Source organism: Aotus nancymaae, unplaced genomic scaffold (genome assembly GCF_030222135.1).
Source record: "Aotus nancymaae isolate 86718 unplaced genomic scaffold, 86718_ANA_hifiasm-v0.15.2.pri h1tg000022l_1, whole genome shotgun sequence".
In the NCBI taxonomy this organism is placed as follows: Eukaryota; Metazoa; Chordata; class Mammalia; order Primates; family Aotidae; genus Aotus; species Aotus nancymaae.
The window spans coordinates 19,850,725-19,866,520 of NW_026988435.1; positions in this window are offsets into that span (position 1 = coordinate 19,850,725).

Here is a 15,796-nt window from a genome sequence, read left to right on the forward strand (position 1 = left end):
TGTTCATGGTTAGGAAGAATTAATATCGTGAAAATGGCCATACTGCCCAAAGTAATTTACAGATTCAACGCTATCCCCATCAAGCTACCAATGACCTTCCTCACAGAACTGGAAAAAACCACCTTAAACTTCATATGGAACCAAAAGAGAGCCCGCATAGCCAAGTCAATTCTAAGCAAAAAGAACAAAGCAGGAGGCATCACACTACCGGACTTCAAACTCTACTACAAGGCTACAGTAATCAAAACAGCATGGTACTGGTACCAAAACAGAGATATAGACCAATGGAACAGAACAGAGACGTCGGAGGCGACACAACATATCTACAACCACCTGATCTTTGACAAACCTGAAAAAAACAATCAATGGGGAAAGGATTCCCTGTTCAATAAGTGGTGTTGGGAAAACTGGCTAGCCATATGCAGAAAGCAGAAACTGGACCCCTTCCTGACACCTTACACTAAAATTGACTCCAGATGGATTAAAGACTTAAACATAAGACGTAACACCATAAAAACACTAGAAGGAAACCTAGGCAAAACCATTCAGGACATAGGCGTAGGCAAGGACTTTATGACCAAAACACCAAAAGCATTGGCAACAAAAGCCAAAATAGACAAATGGGACCTAATCAAACTCCACAGCTTTTGCACGGCAAAAGAAACAGTCAATAGAGTGAATCGGCAACCAACAGAATGGGAAAAAATTTTTGCAGCCTACCCGTCTGACAAAGGGCTGATATCCAGAATTTACAATGAACTAAAAAAGATTTACAAGAAAAAAACAAACAAGCCCATTCAAAAATGGGCGAAGGATATGAACAGATACTTTACAAAAGAAGACATACATGAGGCCAACAAACATATGAAAATATGCTCATCATCAATGGTCATTAGAGAAATGCAAATCAAAACTACATTGAGATACCATCTCACGCCAGTTAGAATGGCGATCATTAAAAAATCTGGAGACAACAGATGCTGGAGAGGATGTGGAGAAATAGGAACACTTTTACACTGTTGGTGGGAGTGTAAATTAGTTCAACCACTGTGGAAAACAGTGTGGCGATTCCTCAAGGACCTAGAAATAGAAATTCCATTTGACCCAGCAATCCCATTACTGGGCATATATCCAAAGGATTATAAATCGTTCTACTATAAAGACACATGCACACGAATGTTCATTGCAGCACAGTTTACAATAGCAAAGACCTGGAAGCAGCCCAAATGCCCATCGATGATAGACTGGACAGGAAAAATGTGGCACATATACACCATGGAATATTATGCAGCCATTAAAAAGGAGGAGTTCACATCCTTCGTAGGGACATGGTTGAACCTGGAAAACATCATTCTCAGCAAACTGACACAAGAGCACAAAATCAAACACCACATGTTCTCACTCATAGGCGGGTGTTGAACAGGGAGAACACATGGACACAGGGAGGGGAGCACTATACACAGGGGTCTGTTGGGGGGGGAGGGGGATAGTGGGGGGGTGGGGAGTTGGGGAGGGATAGCATGGGGAGAAATGCCAGATGTAGGTGAGGGGGAGGGAGGCAGCAAATCATACTGCCAGGTGTGCACCTGTGCAACAACCTTGCATGTTATTCACATGTACCCCAAAACCTAAAATGCAATAAAAAAAAAAACAAAACAAACAAACAAAAAAAAAAAAAACATTCACCTGATTCAGAAAAACAAAAAAAAAAAAAAAAAAAAAAAGAAACTTAACTTACATGGTGCAGAGAAAAACCACAGGATAGCTCCACTACCACAGCTTGGCAGACTTCAATATGTGACATATTGTCAGACCTCAGCACTTACAGGAAAACAGAGTCTTTCAAATATGAGTTCAGTTCAGCAATTTTTCATTTTGCAGACAAAGATTACACATTTAATTCTTTTTATGTAAGGGAAGTAGGAGGGGACTCATAAGTTGATGGACACTATTCATATAGTACTATGTCCCCCGTTTCTTAGAGAAGTCATGCTGAGAAAGAGACCTGGAGCAAAGGGGACAGGTGGTATATTAGTGTCTTAGCACTGCTATAATGAAGTACCATAGACTGGATGGCTTCAACAACAGAAATTTATTTCTCACAATTCTAGAGCCTAGAAGTCTACGATCAAACTGTCAGCAGGGTTGGCTCCTTCTGAAGACCCCTCTTCTTGGCTTGTAGATGGCAGTCTTCTTCTGGTGTCTTCACCTGGTCTTCTGGGTATCTGTGTCCTAATCTCCTCTTCTTATTAGGATACCCGTCATATTGGATTAGGATCCGCCTCCAATGACCGTGTTTGATATTAATTATCTCTTTAAGATTACTATCTCCACATACAGTCACATTCTGAAGTACTGGGGTAAAGACTTCAACATATCAATTTTGGAGGAACACGATTCAGTCCATAACAGGCAAAGTCCAGTTGCTTCAGGAGTATAACTTGACTGGCATGACCCTCCTAGACAATGCATCAGAAACTTTCCCACTGCTGTCAAGGAACCCTAGAATAGCTTTATCTTCCACATATGGCTGAAGAGGATAATAGGTATATTTGCAAAAGTTAGGTGGTGGACAGTAATACAGCCAAGATAAAGCAAAGTCTCTTGATACAAAACCCGGTGGTTTTTCTATTGCATTGTACCATTAGTCCTGATTTACAACATAAAACTCCTCAAGAAATCATATGCACTGTGTCTTTATCAGAGTTAGGATACTCCATTTAATAAGAAAATCATTAACATTCATCCATTTAACTGTTTATCTCTTTTGCATGATCTCCATGCTTCCTGAAGTATCCACAGAATAGAGATGGTAATTGTGGCTTAATTCCGTGTATTTCTTCACAGAACATAAAAGTTAATTAAAATAAACCTTGACATTTATTGAGTCAAAATGTTATAGATGCTGTGCGGAGTGATTCACACACATTATCTCAAGAAATTCACAATAACTCTATGAGCTAAATACTATGGTTATTCTAATGTTACAGAAAAGAGAGCTGATGTTTAGAGCAATTCAATACCTTGCAAATGCCAAAGAACCAGTATGTAGTGGAGCCAGGTCTACCAAGGACTATCCCAACTGCCTCTCTGATACTGATTGTCTTCCAAATGTAACAGGCAAAACCTCTGTCATACAATGAAGAAAAGTGACATCATGATTCATGAATTTCCATATACAATGAACAAATTTACTAGCAAATTATAATTCACTACAGTTGTTGTATTACTATATAAAGTGAACTCAGGTAAGTAACTTATCATTACAAAGTTGAGTGTTTCCATATGTGAAACATTTCATGGGCTTCTAAAGGTGTGAAGCTTCTTTCTATAACATATCAGAGTATAATATTCTCTGTTTTTGAGTCCTCAGAAATAACTCCACACACCTACAACCATCTGATCTTTGACAAACCTGACAAAAACAAGCAATGGGGAAAGGATTCCCAATTTAATAAATGGTGTTGGTAAGAGTGGCTAGTCATATGCAGAAAGCTGAAACTGGACCCCTTCCTTACACCTTATACAAAAATTAGCTCAAGATGGATTAAAGATTTAAACTTAAGACCTAAACCCATAAAAATCCTAGAAGAAAACCTAGGCAATACCATTCAGGACATAGGCATGAGCGAAAACTTCATGACTAAAACACCAAAAGCAATGGTAACAAAAGCCAAAATAGACAAATGGGATTTAATTAAACTAAAGAGCTTGTGCACAGCAAAAGAAACTATCATCAGAGTGAACAGGTAATCTACAGAATGGGATAAAATTTTTGCAGTCTACCCATTTGACAAAGGGCTAACAGTGAGAATCTACAGAGGACTTAAACAAATTTACAAGAAAAAAAACAAACAACCCCATCAAAAAGTGGGTGAAGGATATTAATAGACACTTCTCAAAAGAAGACATTTATGCAGCCAACAAACATATGAAAAAAAGCTCATCATCACTGGTCATTAGAGAAATATAAATCAAAACTACATTGAGATACCATCTCACATCAGTTAGAATAGTGATCGTTAAAAAGTCAGGAGACAATAGATGCTGGAGAGGATGTGGAGAAATAGGAACACTTTTACACTGTTGGTGGGAGTGTAAATTAGTTCAACCATTGTGGAAGACAGTGTGGCAATTCCTCAAGGATCTAGAATTAGAAATACCATTTGACTCAGCAATCCCATTACTGAGTATGTACCCAAAGAATTATAAATCATTCTGTTATAAAGAGACATGCACATGTATGTTTATTGCAGCACTGTTCACAATAGCAAAAAATTGGAACAAACCCTTATCTCCACCAATGATAGACTGGATAAAGAAAATGTGGCACATATACCCATGGAATACTATGCAGCCATAAAAAGGGATCCATTCATGTCCTTTGCAGGGACATGGATGAGCTGGAAACCACCATTCTCAGCAAACTAACACAAGAACAGAAAACCAAACACCACATGTTCCCACTCAGAAATGTGAGTTGAACAATGAAAACACATGGACAAAGGGAGGGGAACATCACACACTGGGGCCTGTCGGGGGGTGGGGGGCTATCTAATGTAGATGACTGGGTGATGGATGCAGCAAACCACCATGGAATGTGTATACCTATGTAACAAATATGCATGTTCTGCACACGTACCCCAGAACTTAAAGTACAATTAAAAAAAAAAAAAAAAAACTGAGGTAAGGATTAAGCTACTAAAAAAAAAAAGATTCTGTTTTTAAAAAAGCATCACCTTCACATATTAAAATAAAATAATAGAATGTAATCTTCAGACAAATGATCACATACTCTGGAATCCAGGTCCAAATCACTAACATAATGGCTATAATTATCTATTTCTTACTCTAAGAAAGTAGAAAAAAGTTATGGGCATTTTCAAGAGAAAAATGTTAGTACCAAGTACTGCTTTAGCAAGGACAAAGGGACCTATCTCTTATCCTGAAAGCAAACCTAGACCAGTTCTTTTTCATGAACAAAAATTGTCATAACACACTAGTAAACTTCTTGCCAGGAAAAAACAATTAATATTGAAGAACACTACAAATTCCTATTGACCTATTTCAAGTAAACTATTACCACGTCCTAGTAATATTTTTTAATTTATCTTGTAGACTATGGAGAGCAGCTGCTGTCTTCTCTCATCAAGTCTTAAGATGAAACAACACCGTCTGCAAATTCAGCGCCAAGACTAGACTCCAGCTTCATTGAGAGCCGGGAGGTCTGCTGGAAGCACCTCAGCATTATTCTCATCCTAAACTCTGGAGAGGCACAGCACCCTCTGCTGGTTAAATCCCTGGGGCTACAGTACAAATACCCTTCAAAGAAGTGAAAGAAAAATTTTATATAACCATGTGCTGCCAAAATTTTCCACCAGCAGATTTTCAGTAAAAGAAATGTTAAAAGAATTTCTTTGAGTACAGAAATATTACACGTGATAAAAACTTGAATCTACACAAAGGAATAAAGAGAACCAAAAAATGGCAAATATGTGAATAAATATAGAATGTGATTGTCTTCACTTTTAAGTTTCTTAAAAGATAATTGGCTCTGTGCTCCTTCTTGTTCCACAAACAGCCATGTGTTCCTGTGAAGTGCCAGACACATGCCTAAGACATAAAGGTAAAGGTCCAAGTCACCAGATTTGTCCACATTGGGCACCTGGACTCTAGGGCTGCTTTCAACTCCAACAAAGAGGAGACTGTCATCATCAATGACTCCTTCACTGTATAAACAACATGGTGTACATATTTCAGTATGATTTAATACATGGCACTTTCAAGGGCACAGTTAAGGCTGAGAACAAGAAGCTTGTCCACAATGGGAAGGCCATCTCTATTTTCCAGAAGCCAGATGGTGCTCACATCAAATGGGTTGATGCTGTTCTGAATATGTTGTGGAGTCCATTGGTCCTGGGACTTACTTAAATGGTGGAGCCAAAGGGGTCATCACATCTACCCCTTCTACTAATGCCCTCACATTTATGATGTTTCAAACCTCCAGACCATAAGAACCATGAAAAGTAGGACAACTCCCTCAAGATTGTCAGCAATGCCTCAAGCACCACCAATTGTGTTTGCCCTCTGATGAGTCATCCAGGATAACTTTGACATCATGAAGGGAGCAAAGTTCATATGATCACTGATACCAGAAAACTGTTAATGGCCCATCTGAGGAAATCGCATGACAATGTGGGGCTGCCAAGAACATCATCTCTGCATCTCCTGGACCTGCAAGGTTATGCCAGCTGAATGGGAAGTTCAACATGACTTTCCTTGTCCCTGTATCCACTGTGTTGGTTATGAACCTAACCTACCATCTGCAGAAAGCTGCCAATTATGATTACATCAGGAAAATAGTATAGCAGCTATCAGAGGACCCCTAAGGAGGAGCATCCTGGGCTACACTGAGAACCAGATTGTCTCCTTTGATGTTAACAGTGGCACCTACTATTTCTCTTTTGACACGGGCTGACATTGCTCTCAAGGACCACTTTATCCAGCTCATTTCCTAGCCTAATAATAAATTTGATTACAGCAAGAGTGGTGTACATCAAGGAGAAGAGCCCCTGGGCCATTAGTCCCAGAAATAGCAAGAGAAAAATAAAGAGATTTTCAATTGCTGGGGAATCCTTGACCCAACAATAGCCCAACACACTAAAAAACTCCCACTCCCAACACAGTTTCTATCCTAGACTCCCTGAAAAAGAGGAGCCGCTTAGAGAGTCCTACCTTATCATGTACCATCAATATAATATGAGATACCCCCCAAAAAAAGGTTAATTTTAAATAAAAACAATATGCTAGGATTTTTAATAGATACAGGTTGTAAATGTATAAAAGTAGCATAAAGAACAGGAAAGAGGAATGGAAGTACATTTTCATATGGCAGAGAAACAATAGTAATATTTGCAGACAGACTGTGATAAATCATAGACAGAGCAATGGCTAAAATAATAAAGTGGTGTAGATAACAAGTTGAGTGGCGATAAAATGATATTCAAAAATTCTCAACCAAAAAGATACCAAGAAGAAGAAAGAGCAAACAAAACCTGAAAAAAATTAGAAAGAATAGCAAGATCATAGATTTAACCCAATCAGATTGATGGTTACGTTCAAGATAAGTGGGTGGATTAGATTTTTTTTTATATAAAGAAGACACAGCAAGAAGCACACTTCAAATATTAATATGAAGATACAGATAGATTCAAATAAAAGAATGGAAAAATATATATTACACAATTACTAAGTATTAGGGAGTTGGAGTAGCTATATTATTATCAGCAAAGTAGACTTCAGAACAAGGACTATTACTATTTGGGAAAAGATGGACATTTCATGATGATAAAGGTATCAATCATGAATAAGACAAAGCAAATTGAAATGGATATGCACTCCAGAACAAAGCTTTGACAAAGTAAAGTAAAAATTAATGGAATTGAAAGGAGAAACTGAAAAGTCTACAATTATAGAGACTTCAAAATTTCTCTCTAATTTACAGAACAATTAAACAAAAGATCAGTAAGGATACAGAAGATTTGAACAACAGTCTCAATTAGCTGGACCTAATCAATAGTTATCAAACACTCTAGCCAAAAACAACAGAATATACATTAACAGTGGAAAAATTTGCCATAGATCTGGTGGACCCGAAACATAAAGGAAGTCTCAACAATTTTTTAATAGACAGTTTCAAATTGTATTATAATTAAGTAATAATAGCAAACATTTTTGCTGTGGCAAAATAAACACATAAAATTTACCATCTTAAGCACTTTTAAGTGCACAATTCAGTAGCATGAAGTATATTTATATTATTGTTCAAGAAATTCTGAAATATTAATACAAATATGGTTTTTGACTAAAACAAATTGGATTCCTCATAAATGACCAACAATGGAGAAAATGAATGAAAGCAAAAAGCTAGATCTTTGAAAAGATCAAATATATGGATCAATTAAACTTCTAGCTAGGCAAATTATGAAAAAATATAAAGAGGACATAAATTACAGTATTTTATAAATTAAAAAATAAATATCAAAGCAGAACCTACTATTAACAAAAACATATCTGGAAAGTCCCCCAGTATAAGAAAACTAAATCAAATACTTCTAAATAAGCCACAGATCAAAGAAGAAGTCCCACAGAAATTTAGAAAATATTTTGAATTTAAAAATTGAAAGCATAACTTATCAAAACTTCAATTGCAGCTAAAGCAATTCAATCTATATGTTATAAATTTATAATTTTAAATGTTTATAAATAAAAAAGAAAGGTCTAATATTTATGCTCAGAGCTTCTGTCATAAGCTGCTAGTAAAGAAGAGAAAATGAAACTCAAAGAGTTAGAAAGAAAGACAAATAAAGCCAAGAGCGAAAATCAGTAACACAGAAAATGACCAAAAATGGAGAAAATCAATGAAAGCAAAAAACTAGATCTTTGAAAATACCAATTATAATGATCAGTTAAACTTCTAGCTAGGCCAATCAAGAAAAATAGAAGAAGGATATAAATTACAGTATTTTATAAATTGAAAGAGGAATGTTAGAGAAGAACCTACTAATATTACAAGGAAATTATAAAAAGAGGAATGTTAGAGAAGAACCTACTAATATTACAAGGAAATTATAAAAGATGACTAAATGGAAATATTATAAACAATGTTATACCAATAAATTTGACAACATAGATGAAGTGATAAAATTATTTAAAAGACATAAATTATCAAAACTGACACAAAAATAAATAATAAAATTGAATGTACTTATGTGAATTATACAAATAGTTTAAAATTTAAAATCTTTCACACAAAAAAAATTCTAGTCTCCTAAAATCTTTAAAGCAAATCAAATCTAGTATCATTTATGTAAGAATATAAGGTTGGTTAAACCTTCAAACGTCAATAATATAGTGTTAATAAAAGAGATAGAGAAAGCATCTGATTATCTGGATAGATTCAGAAAGAAAAGCATGTGATAAAATTCAGTACCATATATAAATGTTTTTAAAAACTCAGTAAAGTAGAAATATCAAAGAATTTATGCAACCCAATGAAGGGAATCTTCGAAAAACCCACAGAAAGCATCATATTTGGGGGGGAAATGGAATATTTTCCCCATGAGACTAGAACAAAGCAAGAACATCTCCTCTCACCATTTTGATTCAGTGTTGTATTGCAGCTATATGTCTTATTGTATTGACCACAAGTCTGGCCAATACAATAACGTAAGACACATAGCTGCCTATTTACATGTAACATAATCTTTCATGCAGAAAGTCCTGAAGAATCACCTAAAAAGCTAATGAATGAATTTTACAAGGCTTTAGGATACAAGGATACAAGGTAAATATCTATGTCACTGCTATTACTGTATGCTAGTAATGAACAATCGAAAAATTTTAAATAAAAAATTTAAACCATACAGTATCCAAAAATATGAAATACTTAAGAGAAAAATCTCCACCCCAAACTCTCAGAACCGTAAGACAACTCCCTTAAGGTTGTCAGCAATGCCTCATATACCATAGGCTGAAAACTAAAAACCTTGGCCAGAGAAATTTTAAAAAGAAGCCTTAAATAAAGGGAAATATAAACCAGGTTAATTGAATAGAAGACTTAAGACTGTTAAATTGTCAGTTCTTTCTAAATGATCTACATAGTTCATACACTTTGGCTATGTTTCTACCCAAATCTCATCTTGAACTATAGTTTCCATAATCCCCACATGTTGTGGGAGGGACCTGTTGGGAGGTAATGGAATCATGGGAGTGGTTACCCTCATGTTGTTTTCTTGATAGTGAGTGAGTTCTCATGAGATCTGATGGGTTTTTTGATCTTTGTTTTTTGTTGAGACGAGTCTTGCTCTAATGCCCAGGCTGGAGTGCAATGGCACAATGAGATCTGATGGTTTTATAAAGGGCTTTTCCCAGTTTTGTTCTGCACTTCTCATTCCTGCCACCTTGTTAAGAAGGACACGTCATTAGAGAAATGCAAATCAAAACTACATTGAGATACCATCTCACGCCAGTTAGAATGGCGATCATTAAAAAATCTGGAGAAAATAGATGCTGGAGAGGATGTGGAGAAATAGGAACACTTTTACACTGTTGGTGGGAGTGTAAATTAGTTCAACCACTGTGGAAAACAGTGTGGCGATTCCTCAAGGACCTAGAAATAGAAATTCCATTTGACCCAGCAATCCCATTACTGGGCATATATCCAAAGGATTATAAATCGTTCTACTATAAGGACACATGCACACGAATGTTCATTGCAGCACAGTTTACGATAGCAAAGACCTGGAACCAACCCAAATGCCCATCGATGATAGACTGGACAGGAAAAATGTGGCACATATACACCATGGAATATTATGCAGCCATTAAAAATGAGGAGTTCGCGTCCTTTGTAGGGACATGGATGAACCTGGAAACCATCATTCTCAGCAAACTGACACAAGAACACAAAACCAAACACCACATGTTCTCACTCATAGGAGGGTGTTGAACAAGGAGAACACATGGACACAGGGAGGGGAGCACTATACACGGGGGTCTGTTGTGGGGGAGTGGGGGGGACAGCGGGGGGGGGGGAGTTGGGGAGGGATAGCATGGGGAGAAATGCCAGATATGGGTGAGGGGGAGGGAGGCAGCAAATCACACTGCCATGAATGCACCTATGCAACAACTTTGCATGTTTTTCACATGTATCCCAAAACCTAAAATGCAATAATAAAAAAAAAGAAGGACACGTTTGCTTTCCCTTTCACCATGATTGTGAGTTTCTTGAGGCCTCCCAGCCTTGCAGAAATGTGAGTCAATTAAACCTCTTTATAAATTAACCAGTCTTGGGAAGTTCTTTATAGTAATAGAGAATGAACTAATACAGTACTCAACAAATCCTGGTTAAAAATCCCAGAAGGCTAATCTATAGGTATGGACACACTAATCTAAAAGTTTTTATAGAAGCAAAAAGAAATTAAACAGCCAAACAATTTTGGGAGAAAAAAAACCATGAAAGATGACTAAATTTACAGAAATCAGAAAAGAGGGTACTAAAGTTAAAAAAAAAAAGATATATGGATCAATAAAACAGAATAGCAAACTCAAATATAGAATCATACAGACATGGTTAATAAATTTTCAATATAAATGACAACGTAATTTATGGGAGAAAGACTTCTCAACAAATAATGCTGGAATAACTGAGTTATGGAAACAGCTGAAACTCTCTTGACACCACACACAAATAAAATTCAATGTGGCTCATCAGGCTAACTGAAATTTCTAGGAAAAAAAAAGAAAGAAATCTTTGCAAGCTTGAAGGCAAACACTTCTAGATTGGATACAAAAAAATGAACTATAAACAATTAGTATATGTGAATATATTGAACTTTATCAAGATTAAAAACTTCTATTCTTCCCTATAAAAATGTTAAGAAATGAAGGAACAAGTCACAGATTGGGTAATACATAATCTGGCAAAGGATCTATATATAGAAAATATAAAATACTCTTAAACTTAAGAAAGTGCACACACACACACTTTAAACTAAAATGCCCAAAAGGTTTAAACAGACACTTTATAAAAGATGATATACAAATGACCAGTAAGCACATGAAAAGATGCTCAACTGTTAAGTCAAACTACACAGACTCACAAGAATGGCTACATTTAAAAACCAATGCCAAGTGATGAAGAGGGAATAGAGCAACTGGAATTCTCATACACTGCTCTTAGGAATTTAAAATAGTACAACCACTTTGGAAAAGAGTTTGACAGTTTTTTCTCTTTTTTTTTTTTTTTTTTTTTTTTTTGAGACAGAGTCTTGCTCTGTAGCCCAGGCTGGAATGCAGTGGCATGATCTCCGCTCACTGCAACCTCCGCGTCCCAGGTCCCCGTTCAAGCAATTCCCTCAGTCTCCCGAGTAGCTGGAATTACAGGTACATACCACCATGCCCAGGTAATTTTTTGTGTTTTTAGTAGAGACGGGGTTTCATCACGTTGGTCAGGTTGGTCTTGAACTCCTGACCTTGTGATCCACCCACCTTGGCCTCCCAAAATGCTGGGATTACAGGAGTGAGCCACCGCACCCGGCCAGCGGTTTTTTCAAAAATTTAAAATACATACCTACCATATGATCTGGAGATTCCTCTCCTACCTACTTGCTTAACAAAAGTGAAAACATATGTGTACAAAGATTTTACCCAAATGTCCATAAGTAGCTTTATTCTCACAGTTCCCAAAACCTGGAAACCAACAAAATTTCAAACCAAAAGTAAATGGTTAAAACAGAATGTGGTGTACACATACAATGGAACATAACACTGCAGCAAAAAAGATAAACTATTGATGCACTAATATCATAGATGAATCTCAAAAACTGCTGAGCAAAAGAAAAACATGAAAGATTTCATTAAACATTCATTTATATGAAATTTTAGAAGAGGCTAAACTATTTTACTGTGAAAAGCAAATAATTTATTGTCTAAGCCCAGGGATGGAGGAATCAACTGGTAGTATCATTCAGGAACTTTTGGGGCAGTGGTGAAAGTATTCTATGTCTTAATTTGGTGGTGTATATATACATTTTTCCAAAACTCATTATATTATACACTTAAGATGGGTGTCTTTTATTATATGTAAGTTATCCTTCAACAAAATTTTAAGGGAAAAAAGGAAAAACTTGGGGACTATGCTCAAACTTGGCCAAATAGGCTAAGTTCTCCAAAACTTAATCCCCTCTTCTCAGTTTGAAACAATTCCCAGAAAACCCCCACTCTTTCCTCACACGTTCCTGATATTTGCCCTTTGACTTTATCCTCTTAAGAAGCCACTATACCTACTTCTAACCTGGGATGTTCTTGTTACCATCACCACCCCACTTGCAGATCCTTCTGGGAAATAGGATATAGATTTCTAAACTTTGTCCTCACTACTAACTAACTAAAACAGGTATACAGATATTCTTTGTTTTACCACTTTTACTAGATTTATCTATGGAGAAAAAGACATAGATGATGACCACAACCAGGAATGGAGAAAATTACATACTTACAAAATACTTCACAAGGGCATAAAATATACTCTCCATTCTAAGGTTTATCTCAATCTATGGGAAATGCAAAATACTTGGCTTTGGAATCAGTCTGCAAAACTGAGAATGCCCTGCTTGTTAGGATGAATTAGCAGATCTTTCTATCTCTCCTCAGAATTTATTTCTTGTTCTAAAAGCCAAGACTCCACCTTTTCTGTTAATATCTTCCTAGTTCTCATGGAAGTAATAATAATGAACAAGCAAATGGTTGAGTGAATGAATGATGTTCCCATGGTTCTTCTAAGTAGTCACTTTATTGAGAACATTCTAAAAGTAGAGTCTTACAATAGGCTAACAGGTACCACACAAATTTCTGTTTTTGAACTTAAGGTGCTCATCCATACCTAGTCTATTGATCATCTTTTACAACGAAATAGAAAACATATACATTTATAGATATTCTTCACAGTTGAAAGTTCTCTTGCTTATTACCTTCAAATGTGTGAAATAATGGATGATGACAGCAGTCCTTTCTTTACAGAGCATGCAAAGAGATAACCCATTCTATGGTTGGCAGCCATGACAGTTGTCTACATGGCCCATCACAGGAAATGATCATTTCACAGTTTATACAGTGTGTTAACAGTTTGGCTATGAAAACAACCCTAAAATCTCAATACTGTGGTTTTCAACAACAAACACATTTTTCACTCACAGGTCTAAGAGTTGCTGTTAACTCTGCTCAGCCCTGCTCTAAGTATCTTTTTATGCTGGGACCCAGGCTAGGCTGATTAAGAACTCTATCTGTGAAAACATGGTTTATATTATGTCCACATATATCCCCTAATAAAGTCACATGCCCAAGCTTGCCAATGGTACTGGAGATGTATTCTACCTAGTGGATTGCAGTGGTAGTCAGATGGCAAAAGGAGTAGATATATACCTCTTGGGAAAGGAACAAGTAGTAGTGAACAATAATAAAATCTACCACATGTGGTTAACTAAACTTTTTAAAAAAGACCCATTCAGAAAAAGGCCATGCTGTCTCTCGCCACTTCTCAAGTCATCTATAACTTAAGGAAATAGAAAAAGCAGTCATTACTCCCTTGATATATCTGCATAGTACCTAATATTAAGTGCAAAAATGTATTCTAAATAGATATGAAAAGAGACATGGCAGTTTCTGGAAAGATACCTCGAGGTTGTGGCTTGTCTGCCATTCACCAGATGCCCAGAATCAGTTACACGGCAAGCATGAAAACCTGGATGACAAAAAAAAAAAAAAATTCTGATTGAATCATGAGGGAAGCAACATACTCTTTCATTCTTCTGTTCTGAGTGAAAAATATATACAATTTAAGTGAATATAATTTCCTCCAGCTACCCAAGTGTGATTTACTTTAATAAGCCACTAATTAATATGCTAAACTTTATTTTCACCAAGTCTTCTCTTATTATATATGTCAACTAGCCACCGAGATAACCACTGAGATCTCCTCTAAAAAGGCTATTGGATGAGTTCGCGTCCTTTGTAGGGACATGGATGAACCTGGAAACCATCATTCTCAGCAAACTGACACAAGAACACAAAACGAAACACTGCATGTTCTCACTCATAGGCGGGTGTTGAACAACAAGAACACATGGACACAGGGAGGGGAGCACTATACACTACGGTCTGTTGGGGGAAATAGGGGAGGGACAGTGAGGGGTGAGGAGTTGGGGAGAGATAGCATGGGGAGAAATACCAGATATAGGTGAAGGGGAGGAAGGCAGCAAATCACACTGCCCCGTATGCACCTATGCAACAATCTTGCATGTTCTTCACATGTACCCTAAAACCTAAAATGCAATAATTAAAAAAAAAGGCTATTGGAAACAATCCTGGTATTAGCCATTCATTTTTTGTTCATAAAAGAGAGCTAAGGAGTCCTAAATTACAAAATAATTATTTTAAAGCCCAGCCTTGGGTGCAGATAAACAGATTCATTAAGATGGACTCTTGAGACGAAATGGCATAAAAGAATACTATTACCTTATGTACTTTATGTAAACGTTTTGAGTAAATCCTCTTTCCAATTTGCTTTATAAGAGAGATTCAAAACTTGAAGGGCTAGCCAAACAGGCTAAGTTTTCTAGAAATCCATGGAAAAAATAGGCAAATATCTGCTTAGACCCGAACCTTCTTGTTTTTATGCTAAGTAATTAGGAAGATAAGAACTTCATTGAGTTTACTAGGTAGTATCACCAAAATCACCACCCAAGGGAAGGGAATGTGGCCCTAAGAGCCTTACAAATGAAGTAGGGCAGCAACACTTTGTTAGAAATTAGGGAAAATCACTTTCCTTCTTTGGTAGCCAGTTTTCCCTGATTCCTGCCTCCTGCTAATTACACCTCTGTAGAATCCCTTCTACTTTGCAGCAAGAATGTTTTTTATGACCAGTAATACATATGCCTTAAGTAATGGCATGTCATAACCAAGATTAGTGGGTTATAAAAGTTTTATTTCCAACAAATCTTGATTATAAAACTTGGTGGCTTATGCCTTGGGCATTCTCTGTCTCTTAGATCACTCACTCTAGGGAAAGTGAGCTTCTGTGTTGCACACTTCCTTATGGAGAGGCCAATATGACAGAGAACTGATAGATGCCTCTGACCAACAAGCAGAAAGAAAATAAAGCCCTCAATCCAACAGTCTGTGAGGAACTGAGGACTGCCAACAACTATGTGAATGAACTCAGAAGATCCTCCCCAGT